The sequence below is a fragment of the Dendrobates tinctorius genome, unplaced genomic scaffold, assembly GCF_039654945.1.
Source record: "Dendrobates tinctorius isolate UK_male_01 unplaced genomic scaffold, ASM3965494v1 ptg000008l, whole genome shotgun sequence".
In the NCBI taxonomy this organism is placed as follows: domain Eukaryota; kingdom Metazoa; phylum Chordata; class Amphibia; order Anura; family Dendrobatidae; genus Dendrobates; species Dendrobates tinctorius.
Window position 1 is genome coordinate 64,607,478 of NW_027361676.1, and position 12,971 is coordinate 64,620,448.

Here is a 12,971-nt window from a genome sequence, read left to right on the forward strand (position 1 = left end):
CTGATTGCACAGAATGCAAAAATCCAAAGAAAAAACACAAAAATTGAGCTTGGTTTGAGTTGGTACACATGCAGCATATAAATGCATGTTCACATGGCCAAAAAGCAGACAAAACCTACAAAAGACAAAATGAAAAAAACCCTGCTATAATAAAATAAGTCCCAGTGGTTGGGACCCGGTCCTTGTCTGCCCTTATTCACACAAATGTCAACTTTGACACATGATAAGGTTATTAATACTAGACAGTGTAGGACCGCCCCGACCACAGAGTCACCTTGCCGATGGTGGGACGGCTTTTATGCTATGTTTGATCAAATATAGTATTACTAAGAACTCTGTATGATTTAAATGCACTTTTGCTTTTTATTTATTTTACAGAGTCAGGAGCCAGCGGCTGTGACTAAAGTCTGTGCCATTGCTAAAGAGAAATTAATATTCATTTCACTTATAGTGCGCACAGTGACAGCTGCAGCCGACGGCTTGCAGAAGACATCCGATCCTACTCACCCTTCAGCGTGCCCTCGTAGCATCTTGTTAGTCCTGGTGCCCTCACTGCATCTCGTTGGTGCCGGCTTCCTGCAGCTCTTCCTGTGCTGAGCGATCACTTGGCACCACTGGTTAAGATAATGAATATGCACGAGTCTCCACTCCCATAGGCATGGAGCGCATATTCATTACCTTAATGAGTGGTGCCATGTGATTGCTCAGTACAGGAAGAACTGCAGGAAGCCGGCACCAATTAGATGGTGTTAGAATGCCAGCACCAACGAGATGCTGAGAGGGCATGCTGGAGGGTGAGTAGGATGTTTTTTTTTGTAATAGGAAGCATGCATACCAGGACAGCTACGGGGGGAGCCACGCATACCTGCACAGCGACGGGAGGAGCCATGCATACCAGAACAGGATGGGGGAGCCACGCATACCAAGACAGGACGGGGAAGCCACGTATACCAGGAAAGGACAGGGGAGCCATGCATACCAGGGCAGTGATGGGGGAGCCATTTACATGCACTATTCTGGTTCATAAATTGAACCAAAATAGTGGATGCTGAAATTTTGTCATGGATGGTTGGGCAGAAGACTAAAATAGTTCATATGAACAGCCCTATTCAGGTTTGGACTGTCCAACCTGAAAACAGGAGAATCCTCCTTTGGGCCATCATCCTATCATATGAGCAGTGCTTGGCACCATATGAACATCTCTATTCAGGTTTGGACTGGCCAACCGAAAAACAAGAGAATCTTCTGTTGGGCCACCACCCTCTCATATGAGCAGTACTTGGCACAATATACGTGAATCACTATGTACAGAGAAAGGCAGCATCATATTCATTTAACAATCTATCCAGTTCATTGTTGTATACATTTGTGATTGATGATAATGTCACATTTCCATGTAGTTGAACTGTAGGGTCCTGGAATTGGTTACTGGTGGGCCCATGGCATCCCAGTCCGATACTGGCCCTATTGAATAACATGGGTCAGTGTGCTGTCTGGATAGCACACGTCAGATTTTTACACTTGTCTGCATGAGCTTTTAATCAGAACGTTTTTGTTCTATAGCTGCATGTCTGTCGACTTTGAAGTTGTATAAGGATTTAATGATCCATAGGAATCTAGGTGTCCAGTGATTTCATAGGTTTTTCCAACTTAGTAGTTCAATGCACCACAAACCAAAATGTTAACTACCGTATATACTCGAGTATAAGCCGAGTTTTTCAGCCCCCTTTTTGGGCTGAAAAGACCCCCTCGGCTTATAATTGAGTCATGGTCCCTGCAATTGAAAGAAAAAAGAATGACATACTCACCTCTTGTTGCTGGAGGCCAGGTGCCGATGGCCTCAGCAGGCGGGGAAAATTGGCGTGCTATGGGTGTCAGGTGCCGGTGCCGTCGCTGGCTCAGGCCCCCGGCACTGGCGATATTTACCGGTCCCCGCTCCATCGCTGTGTGCCGCTCAGTCTTCCAGGTCCCTCTGCAGTGACGTTCAGGTCAGAGGTCAAAGAGCTAGGCGATGGAGAGAGGACTGGTAAATATCGCCATTGCCGGGGGCCTGAGCCAGCGGCAACACCGGCACCTGACCCCCATAGCGCGCCGGTGTCCCCACCTGCTCAGGACACCAGCACCTGGCCTCTAGAGACGAGAGGTGAGTATGTCATTTTTTAAAAATGGCAGCAGCAGCTTCAGCAGCAATATATGGGGCATATAGACTATATCAATGGAGCATCCTATAGGGCCACCATTATGCTTTGTGCAGCATTATATGGGGCATATTTTGTATGGAGCATCTTATGGGGCCACCATTATCCTTTGTGCAGCATTATATGAGGCATATTTTGTATGGAGCATATTATGGGGCCATCATGAACTGTATGGAGCATTATATGGGGCTCCTGATTCAATATGGATAATCAAAAACATTTAATCTACTGATGTCTCAATTCGTTTTACTTTTACAGGTATCTATTTTTATTTTTTAAATTTACCAGTAGCTGCTACATTTCCCACCCTCGGCTTATACTCGAGTCAATAATTTTGCCCGTTTTTGTGGCAAAATTAGGGGGGCCCTCGGCTTATACTCGGGTCTGCTTATACTCGAGTATATATGGTATTAGCTTTTTTGCATAAATGCATGGTTTTGGTGCTCAAAATACTTTTTGAAACAAGGTTCCAAAAGGTTCCACTAAATATTTTGTATCTTTTGGCCTTTGCAGGCTTCTTGTTTGCTTGTAAATTTAACTGTGATGTGGCCTGTAATCATAAATCAGCAGAACAGAAATCAGAAAAGACAAAAAAAGTCTCAAACCCTACAGTGAGCTCACTAACATTTTCTCAGTTAACTCACTCTCCAGCCAACAATAAATGGTGCTACACAGAGGCTATAGAAGGTAAATTTTTCAAGAAACCCAATTAAAGAAATTGTTTTAAGCCCTAAATAAATGCATTTTAGTAAAATAACACCCCCAAGATGGAAAGCCCTTTTAAGGAGCTACAATCTGAGAATAATATTTTAACATCATTATGCTGGTACTTCTGTTTCCAGTAGTAGATGTTATAGGGAAATGGTTTCAAAGACGTGATTAGTAGATAAATAAGAATGTTAGATGGCTTGTCTGCTGATAATGACACACTGGAATAAATCAGCACCACCTCCTGAGACGGTATCAGCAACGTGCAACAGTGCCAGCGTTTTAACAGTAAGTGTGAAAAAAGCAGCCTTCATTTACTATTACTTGCAATGTATCTGTTCTCAGGAGCTGAAAGGAAGAACACGTGAGTCTGCATCACAGATTACCATGTAATGACAGCATTAGGCAGCTATCTGTGAAAACAGGTCTGCAAATGTACAATGATTTGAAAACACATGAGGTCTTAATTAAATTACATTTATTCTATGTGCACACGTTGAATATTTGATTACAGAAATTTCTGCATCTCTAGGAATTTGTTGGCAGCAAAAACGCAACGGAAAATATGTGCATTTTTTATCCATTTTTGGTGTGTTTTTATGTGTTTTTCTACAGAAATGAATACTTTTTGGAGCTAAATAAAGATATTTGAAAAAAAGTAAAAAAAAAGTTTTGTGATGTAATTTCCTTGTTCAACCCCTTCTTTTTCATGCTTATTTGCACCGTCCCAGGTTAAAATACCATCCCTCAGCTGCCCCAGAAATGGCACTTCATATTTGAAACGCCATTTCTTGAACATAGCCGCGGCTCTTCCTGGTGCAGTCGCATCGGGATAATGGGATGAGGGGTTGGTGTCAGCAGTAGTGTTGAGCGATACCATCCGATATCGTGAAATATCGGATCGGATTGGATCGGACCGATACCCAAAAAGTATCGGGTTATCGCTGATTCTGATACTGGAAACCAATGCAAGTCAATGGGACAGGAATATCGTAATTAAAATAAACCCTTCCTTTCCTTGTAGGTTAATTCTACATGAAGAAAAACAACTAATAATAATGTAGAATGTATTGGGGGAGTTAGAGGAGACATTAAAGGCATAGAGGTTTAGCCCAATCAAATGGAATAGCAGGAATAAATTTTTTTTTTTAAGACGTTCGGTGTTACAAAGATATTGACTATGTTATCCTTTTTTTTATATTTTGTCAGATATGTATGTTTCACTACTTCCATGCTCTTCACCTTCTTTTTTTACTTCTTCAACATTTTCTCCTTCATGATCCTCAGCAGCAGCAGCATCTTTTTCATCAACTTCTTCTTCACCTTATTCAGGTTCTTCTTCTTCACCTTCTTCCTATTAATCTTTTTTTTTACATTCTTCATATTCTTCTTATTCAGCTATTATTCTTCTTCATATTCTACTTCTTCATCTTCTTCCTATTCTTCTTCTTCATCATATTCTTATTTGTGACAGGCATTCCTGTAGTTGTTATCTATAAAAGTTTGAAGATTACACCAGCCGTTCTGCCTATCACAAAAGATTTACAACAGGATTTGTCCGAGTTCAGTTTGGCCTGCAGCAGCAGGCATTTTCCAGGGGCACCACGAGGAGGAACGGACTCACCCCCATACACTGCTTAGTCTTCTTCTGCTTATAATTTAGATAATATCTTTTGCTCTGATTGTTAGTCTTATGCTTAATGTTCTTCCGCTTTTTGTTCTTCTGCTTCTTGGTCTTCTGTCTCTTGTTGTTCTGTATCTTGGTGGTTGTCTTCATGTTCTTTGTCCTCTTGGTCATCTTCTTCAGGGTCATCTTTTTGGTCTTCTTTGGGGTGGTCTTCAGGGTCATCGTCAGGGAGATCCAGAGTGATTACCAAAAACCATTTCAAAAAGTTTGAACTTGGAAATGTAGCAGAAGGTACAAGAAGGCTGAGGAACAGCCGAGAACCAGCTGACGGTACTGGAACATGGATAGGTAGCAGAAGGAACAAGAGCCAATGGCACTACCGAGGACCAGCTGATGGAACTGGAACCCGGTTACTAAGCAGGAGGTACCTGTGCTAGAAAGCACTACCAAGGACCAGCAGACGTTGCTGGAACTCGGATACCGAGAAGGAGGAACGTAAGCCAAAGGCACTGCCGAGAAACAGCTGATGGTGCTGGAATCCGAATGGGTAGCAGAAGGTACCCATGAAAAACAAAGTTGCAAGGCCGCGAGCCGGCCGCAGTTACCGAAACCCACAGTCCAACAGGGGGTGCTTGTCCTATTGGTACTATGGAACCAGCCTTTATTGCCAGAACGCGCAGCCCACATAGGAAGCACCTAAACTGCAGGCACCATAGAGTCAGCTAACCCGACCGCAACACGACAGGACAATGTATTGGTGCCAAAGTGACGTTGACTGTTGTGAGTTCATTTTCTGGTCTACCAGTTGTGAATTCCCCTTCCAGGCTCCCTCTGGTGGTAACAGGAGGTAGTGAGGCTGATTTAATCAGTGGAGATCTGCCAACTGATAAGGAGGATGACGATTGGACCTCAGGAATCTCAGATTGGATTTAAGACAGCCAACTCCCTATTCTGGTGCTGGTGATTCCTTCTGGCTTGTCAAGTCTTGGTCCTCAGCTCTGACCCAGTGAGCTCAAGCTAAGTTTTTCTGCTAATGTTCACACTTGATTTTGTTGGTCTATTCAATTTTTTGTGTGGTCAGCCAGCCCCGGCTGGGGCTGTGCTGAATTTCCACTCTTACTTATCTGTATTTGCCAATTTGTTTTTTGTCCCTTATTAGATTGGCCTCTTTTTGCTCTGCCTCATAATATTTCAGAGTGCTGATATAGTGGGAGAAGTCTAGTGACTTCAGGGTTAATTTTGTTATCAGAAGTGTTGGGCATTATTTTTGCAGGGTTTTTTGCAGATTGCAGACAGTGTCTTTCCTTTCCTATCCTTTCTAGTTAGTTTGGGCCCCATCGTTTGCTCAGCCTATTTTCCTGCCTATGTTTGTGTTTTCATCTTGTTTCACCATCAATACATGTGTGGGGGCTGTCTATTCCTTTGGGGTCTGCTCTGGGGCAGTTAGTTTTCCCCTTTTCTTGCTTTAGGCTTATTTAGTCCTCCAGCCGTGACGAGGCATCTAGGTTCATCGTAGGAACGCTCCACGGCTGCTACTAGTTGTGTGGTTACGATCAGGGATCTGCAATCTGCATAGTTACCAACCTCTCTGGTTTTTCTGGGGCTTAGCTTGTTTAGGGTTTTTCCTCCATGGTGACCCATTCATAACAGAATCACCAGCCATACCGCAGATTCTAGGGTACTCAAAAGTAGGGAAAAGTTGTTAAAAAAGAAGAAAAAAAAGTGTCAGAATTTTTTTTTTCTATGTATTTTTTCCTCTTTTTTTCTGGGGCCGTAGGAGGAATTTTTTTTTTTCCTAATGGAGATTAAGCAATTGTCTGATTGTGTGGAGCAACTTGCTGCTGAAGTGCAGGGAATTTCCACCTACCTCATTCAGTGCTGCTGAACCTAAGATCCCTACTCCTGATGTGTTTTCTGGGGATCAGTCTAAATTTTAAGAATAATTGTAAATTATTTCTTGCCTTGAAGCCTAACTCATCGGGGAGCTCTGTGCAGCAGGTTAAAATTGTCATCACCTTGCTGCGCGGCGATCCCCAGGATTGGGCTTTTTCTCTGACACCTGAAAATCCTATTCTGACTAATGTGGATGCATTTTTTCAAGCCTTGGGGTTGTTGTATGATGAACCTAATGCTGTTGATCAAGCTGAGAGAACCCTGTTGGCATTAAACCAGGGTCAGGATTCTGCAGAGTTATACTGTCAAAAATTCCGAAAGTGGGCTGTCCTTACTATATGGAATTATAGTGCATTGGCAGCTCTCTTTCGGAAGGGTTTATCAGAGAGCATAAAAGATGTTATGGTGGGATTTTTTGTTCCCTCTGGTCTGGATGATTCTATGTCATTGGCCATTCAAGTTGATTGGCGTTTAAGTGAACGTAAAACTACACGGGAGGCGCTGCCACCTTTTGAACAAACGTCTGAATCTATGCAATGTGATAGGGTTTTGTCTAGGGCACAACGTCAGGAGTTTAGAAGGCGTAATAAGCTGTGTTTTTTCTGTGGATACGCCTCTCATACTACTTCTGTCTGCCCTAAACGAGGGAAACGTTTTGCACACACATTTGCTGTGGGCAGTGAACAAACTAAGTTCCTTTTGGCAATTACTTTGATCTGCTCCTTATCCACGTTTTCCACTAAGGCTTTTGTGGATTCAGGAGCAGCGTTGAATCTGATGTATTTGGACTTTGCTAAACGTTGTGGTTTTTCTATGATGCCTCTGCGGACACCTATTCCTTTGAGGGGTATTGATGCTACTCCTTTGGCAGAGAATAAACCTTAGTTTTGGACCCAGGTGATAATGCGAGTTGCCCCAGACCACCAAGATAATTGTAAATTTTTGGTGCTGCATAATTTGCATGATACTATTGTTCTGGGTTTTCCCTGGTTGCAAACTCATAATCCAGTTTTGGATTGGAAGTCTGGGACTGTGGTGAGATGGGGTTGTCAGTGTGTTCGTAGGGACGCTCCTGTTTTCTCCACCTCTCCTCAGTCTCATGATATTCCTGATTATCTGGCCGATTTTTCTGATGTATTTAGTGAGAGTAAGTCTGCGTCTTTGCCTCCTCATAGGAGTTATGACTGTGCAATTGAGTTGATGCCTGGGTGTAAATTTCCCAAGGGTCGGCTTTTCAACTAATCAGTACCCGAACATGATGCTACGCGATCCTATATTAAGGAGTCGTTGGATAAGGGTCATATTAGACCATCCTCGTCACCTTTAGGTGCTGGGGTTTTTTTTGTGGCAAAGAAAGATGGTTCATTAAGACCGTGTATTGATTATCGTTCCCTTAACAAGATGACGGATAAATATCAGTACCCGTTACCTCTGATGTCTGATTTATTCTCCAGAGTTAAGAGTGCCTGCTGGTTTACTAAGCTTGACCTCAGGGGGCGTATAATCTTATTCGCATCAAGCACGGGGGTGAATGGAAGACGCCGTTTAATTCTCCGGAGGGACATTTTGAGTACCTGGTGATGCCTTTTGGGCTCACTAATGCCCCTTCTGTCTTCCAGTCCTTTATGAATGATATTTTCTGTGACTTTGTGGATAAGTTTTTGATCATCTATCTGGATGATATTTTGATCTTTTCTAGTGATTGGGATTCTCATGTGGAACACATCCGGACTGTGTTCCGGATTCTGAGGGAGAATTCCCTGTTTGTTAAGGGATCGAAATGCCTCTTTGGGGTACAGAGGATTTCATTTTTGGGATTTATCTTGTCTCCGTCGACTATTGAAATGGACCCGGCCAAGGTACAGGCCATTTATGATTGGGTTCAGCCTACTTCTTTGAAGGCCCTCCAGAAGTTTTTGGGTTTTGCTAATTTCTATCGTAAATTTATGGGTAATTTTTCTGGTATTGTCAAACCACTGACTGATCTGACCAAGAAGGGCGCTGATGTGCTGAATTGGTTTCCTGAGGCTGTCTTAGCATTTCAGGACCTTAAGCGGATTTACTTCAGCTCCAGTTTTACGGCAACCTGATGTCTCACTTCCATTTCAGGTGGAGGTAGATGCTTCTGAGATTGGTGCAGGAGCTGTTTTGTCCCAAAAAGACCCTGTGACTTCTAAGATGAATCCCTGTGCCTTCTTTTCTTGAAAATTCTCCCCATCTGAACGCAACTATGACGTGGGGAATTGGGAATTGTTGGCCATGAAATGGGCATTTGAGGAGTGGAGACATTGGTTGGAGGGAGTTAGACATCAAGTTGTGGTCCTCACCGATCACAAGAATTTGATTTATCTGGAGTCGGTCAAACGCTTGAATCCTAGACAGGCTAGATGGGCCTTGTTTTTGACGCGTTTTAATTTTGTGGTCTCTTTTCTTCCGGGCACTAAGAATGTTAAGGCAGACGCCCTTTCTAGGAGTTTCTTTGCCGATTCTCTTAATGTGACCAAGCCTACTACCATCCTAGGTGAGGGGGTAGTTCTTTCTGCCATTTCGCCCGAATTGGAGGAATTTCAGAAGGATAAACCTGAGCGTTGCCCTATGGGGAAATTGTATGTTCCTGACCAGTGGAGAAAGAGAGTGATGTCTGAAATTCATTGCTCCGCATTGGCTGGTCATCCAGGTATTTTTGGTACCAGAGATTTGTTGAGTCGGCCTTTTTGGTGGCCAGCCTTATCTCGTGATGTCAGGAATTTTGTACAGTCCTGTGGGACTTGTTCTCGGTCTAAACCCTGTTCTCGTTCTAGTGGGTTGCTGATGCCCCTGCCGGTGCCCAAGAGGCCATGGACCCATATCTCAATGGATTTTATTTCTGATCTTCCTATCTCTCAGAGAAAGACTGTTATCTGGGTGATTTGTGATAGATTTTCGAAGATGGTCCATCTTGTACCACTCCCAAAGTTGCCATCTTCCGCTGAGTTGGTACCCTTGTTTTTACAACAGGTGGTTCGGTTACATGGGATTCCTGAGAACATTGTGTCCGACAGAGGAGTCCAGTTTGTTTCCAGATTCTGGAAAGCCTTTTGTTCCAATATGGGAATTCAGTTATCCTTCTCCTCCGCGTTTCATCCCCAGACGAATGGACAGACTGGGAGAACAAACCAGGCCTTAGAGTCTTATTTAAGATGTTTTATATCTGCTGATCAGGATGATTGGGTCTCATTTTTGCCCTTGGCCGAATTCGCACTAAACAATAGAGTTAGTTATGCCACTTTGATGTCACTCTTTTTCTGTAATTTTGGGTTTCATCCTCGATTCTCTTCAGGGCAAGTGGAATCTTCCTCCTGCCCAGGTATGGACACTGTGGTTGAGAGAATGCAACAGATATGGGACCAAGTGGTGGATAAGTTGTCACTCTCTCAGGAAAAGGCCCAGCGATTTTCCAACCGGCATAGGACCATTGGTCCCCAGTTTAAAGTGGGTGATATGGTTTGGTTGTCGTCTAAGAATATTCCTATGAAGGTTGCATCTCCAAAATTTAAGCCAAGATTTACTGGACCTTACAAGATTTTGGAGATTCTTAATCCTGTTTCTTTTCGATTGGCTCTTCCAGTTACGTTCAAGATCCATAACGTATTTCACAAATCTCTGTTGAATAGGTTTGTTGAGCCAGTGGTTCCTATGGCAGCACCTCCTGACCCTGTGTTGGTTGAAGGCAATGTGGAATATGAGGTAGAGAAAATATTGGATTCTCGTTTGGTTAGACGGAGACTCCAGTATTTGGTCAAATGGAAGGGTTATGGCCAGGAGGATAATTCTTGGGTCTCTGCCTCTGATATTCATGCCAATAGATTGGTTCGTGCTTTTCACCGGGCCCATCCTGATCGGCCTAGTGGCGTGGATGAGGGTTCGTTGACCCCTCCTCAAGGGGGGTACTGTTGTGAGTTCATTTTCTGGTCTACCAGTTGTGAGTTCTCCTTCCAGGCTCCCTCTGGAGGTAACAGGAGGTAGTGAGGCTGATTTAATCAGTGGAGATCTGCCACCTGATAAGGAGGATGACAATTGGACCTCAGGAATCTCAGACTGGATTTAAGACAGCCGACGCCCTATTCTGGTGCTTGTGATTCCTTCTGGCTTGTCAAGTCTTGGTCCTCAGCTCTGTTCCAGTCAGCTCAAGCTAAGTTTTTCTGCTAATGTTCACACTTGATTTTGTTGGTCTATTCAGTTTTTTGTGTGGTCAGCCAGCCCCGGCTGGGGCTGTGCTGAATTTCCACTCTTACTTATCTGTATTTGCCAATTTGCTTTTTGTCCCTTATTAGATTGGCCTCTTTTTGCTCTGCCTCATAATATTTCAGAGTGCTGATATAGTGGGAGAAGTCTAGTGACTTCAGGGTTAATTTTGTTATCAGAAGTGTTGGACATTATTTTTGTAGGGTTTTTGGCAGATTGCAGACAGTGTCTTTCCTTTCCTATCCTTTCTAGTTAGTTTGGGCCCCATCGTTTGCTCAGCCTATTTTCCTGCCTATGTTTGTGTTTTCATCTTGTTTCACCGTCAATACATGTGAGGGGGCTGTCTATTCCTTTGGCGTCTGCTCTGGGGCAGTTAGTTTTCCCCTTTTCTTGCTTTAGGCTTATTTAGTCCTCCAGCCGTGACAAGGCATCTAAGTTCATTGTAGGCACGCTCCACGGTAGCTGCTAGTTGTGTGGTTAGGATCAGGGATCTACAATCTGCATAGTTACCAACCTCTCTGGTTTTTCTGGGGCTTAGCTTGTTTAGGGTTTTTCCTCCACGGTGACCCATTCATAACAGTTGACACTTCCCTGAAACAGCTGATGGTGCTGGAACCCGGAGGGGCAGCAGAAGGAACAAGAGGCAATGGAACTACCAAGGACCAGCTGACGATGCTGGAACCCGGATGGGCAGCAGGAGGAACAAGAGCCAATGGCACTACCGAGGACCAACTGATGGTACTGGAGCCCGGTGACTAAGCAGAAGGTAACTGTGCCAGAAAGCACTACCAAGGACCAGCAGATGTTGCTGGAACTCGGATACAGAGGAGGCACCTAAGCCAAAGGCTCTGCCGAGAACCAGCTGACGGTGCTGGAACCAGGATGAGTAGCAGAAGGTACCCATGAAAAACAAAGTTGCAAAGCCGTGAGCCGGCCGCACTTACCGAAACCCACAGTCCTACAGGGGGTGCTTGTCCTATTGGCACTACTGAATGAGCCTTTATTGCCAGAACCCGCAGCCCACATAGCAAGCACCTAAACTGCAGGCACCATAGAGTCGGCTAACCCGACCGCAACACGACAGGACAATGAATTGGTGCCAAAGTGACGTTGACACTTCCCTGAAACAGCTGACGGTGCTGGAACCCGGAGGGGCAGCAGAAGGAACAAGAGCCAATGGCACTACCGAGGACCAGCTGATGGTACTGGGACCCGGTGACTAAGCAGGAGGTACCTGTGCTAGAAAACACTACCAAGGACCAGCAGACGTTGCTGGAACTCGGATACTGAGATGGAGGCACCTAAGCCAAAGGCACTGCCAAGAACTTGCTGACGGTGCTGGAACCCGGAGGGGCAGCAGAAGGTACCCATGAACAACAAAGTTGCAAGGCTGCGAGCCGGCCGCAGTTACCGAAACCCACAGTCCTACAGGGGGTGCTTGTCCTATTGGCACTACGGAACCAGCCTTTATTGCCAGAACCCGCTGCCCACATAGGAAGCACCTTAACTGCAGGCACCATAAAGTCGGCTAACCCGACCGCAACACGACAGGACAATGTATTGGTGCCAAAGTGACGTTGACACTTCCCTGAAACAGCTGACGGTGCTGGAACCCGGAGGGGCAGCCGAAGGAACAAGAGCCAATGGCACTACCGAGGACCAGCAGACGTTGCTGGAACTTGGATACCGAGATGGAGGCACTTAAGCCAAAGGCACTACCGAGAACCAGGTGACGGTGCTGGAACCCGGAGGGGCAGCAGAAGGAACAAGAGGCAATGGAACTACCAAGGACCAGCTGACGGTGCTGGAACCCGGATGGGTAGCAGAAGGAACAAGAGCCAATGGCACTACCGAGGACCAGCTGATGTTACTGGAACCCGGTGACTAAGCAGGAGGTACCTGTGCTAGAAAGCACTACCAAGGACCAGCAGACGTTGCTGGAACTCGGATACTGAAATGGAGGGACCTAAGCAAAGGGTACTCCCGAGAACCAGCTGACAGTGCTGGAACCTGGAGGGGCAGCAGAAGGAACAAGAGGCAATGGAACTACCGAGGACCAGCTGATGGTGCTGGAACCCGGATAGGTAGCAGAAGGAACAAGAGCTAATGGTACTACCGAGGACCAACTGATGGTACTTGAACCCGGTGACTAAGCAGGAGGTACCTGTGCCAGAAAGCACTACCAAGGACCAGCAGACATTGCTGGAACTCGAATACCGAGAAGGAGACACCTAAGCCAAAGGCACTGCCGAGAACCAGCTGACAGTGCTGGAACCCGGATGGGTAGCAGAAGGTACCCATGAAAACCAAAGTTGCAAGGC

At 45.1% G+C, this 12,971-nt stretch overlaps 1 protein-coding gene and 1 long non-coding RNA gene across 10 annotated transcripts in view; one reads left to right on the forward strand and one right to left on the reverse strand.

The window, feature by feature from the left end:
• Positions 1–12,971, forward strand: part of TENM3 (teneurin transmembrane protein 3) — a 1,679,324-nt gene that overhangs the window by 950,838 nt on the left and 715,515 nt on the right. The window lies entirely within an intron of this gene.
• Positions 1–12,971, reverse strand: part of LOC141092071 (uncharacterized) — a 140,304-nt gene that overhangs the window by 10,466 nt on the left and 116,867 nt on the right. The window lies entirely within an intron of this gene.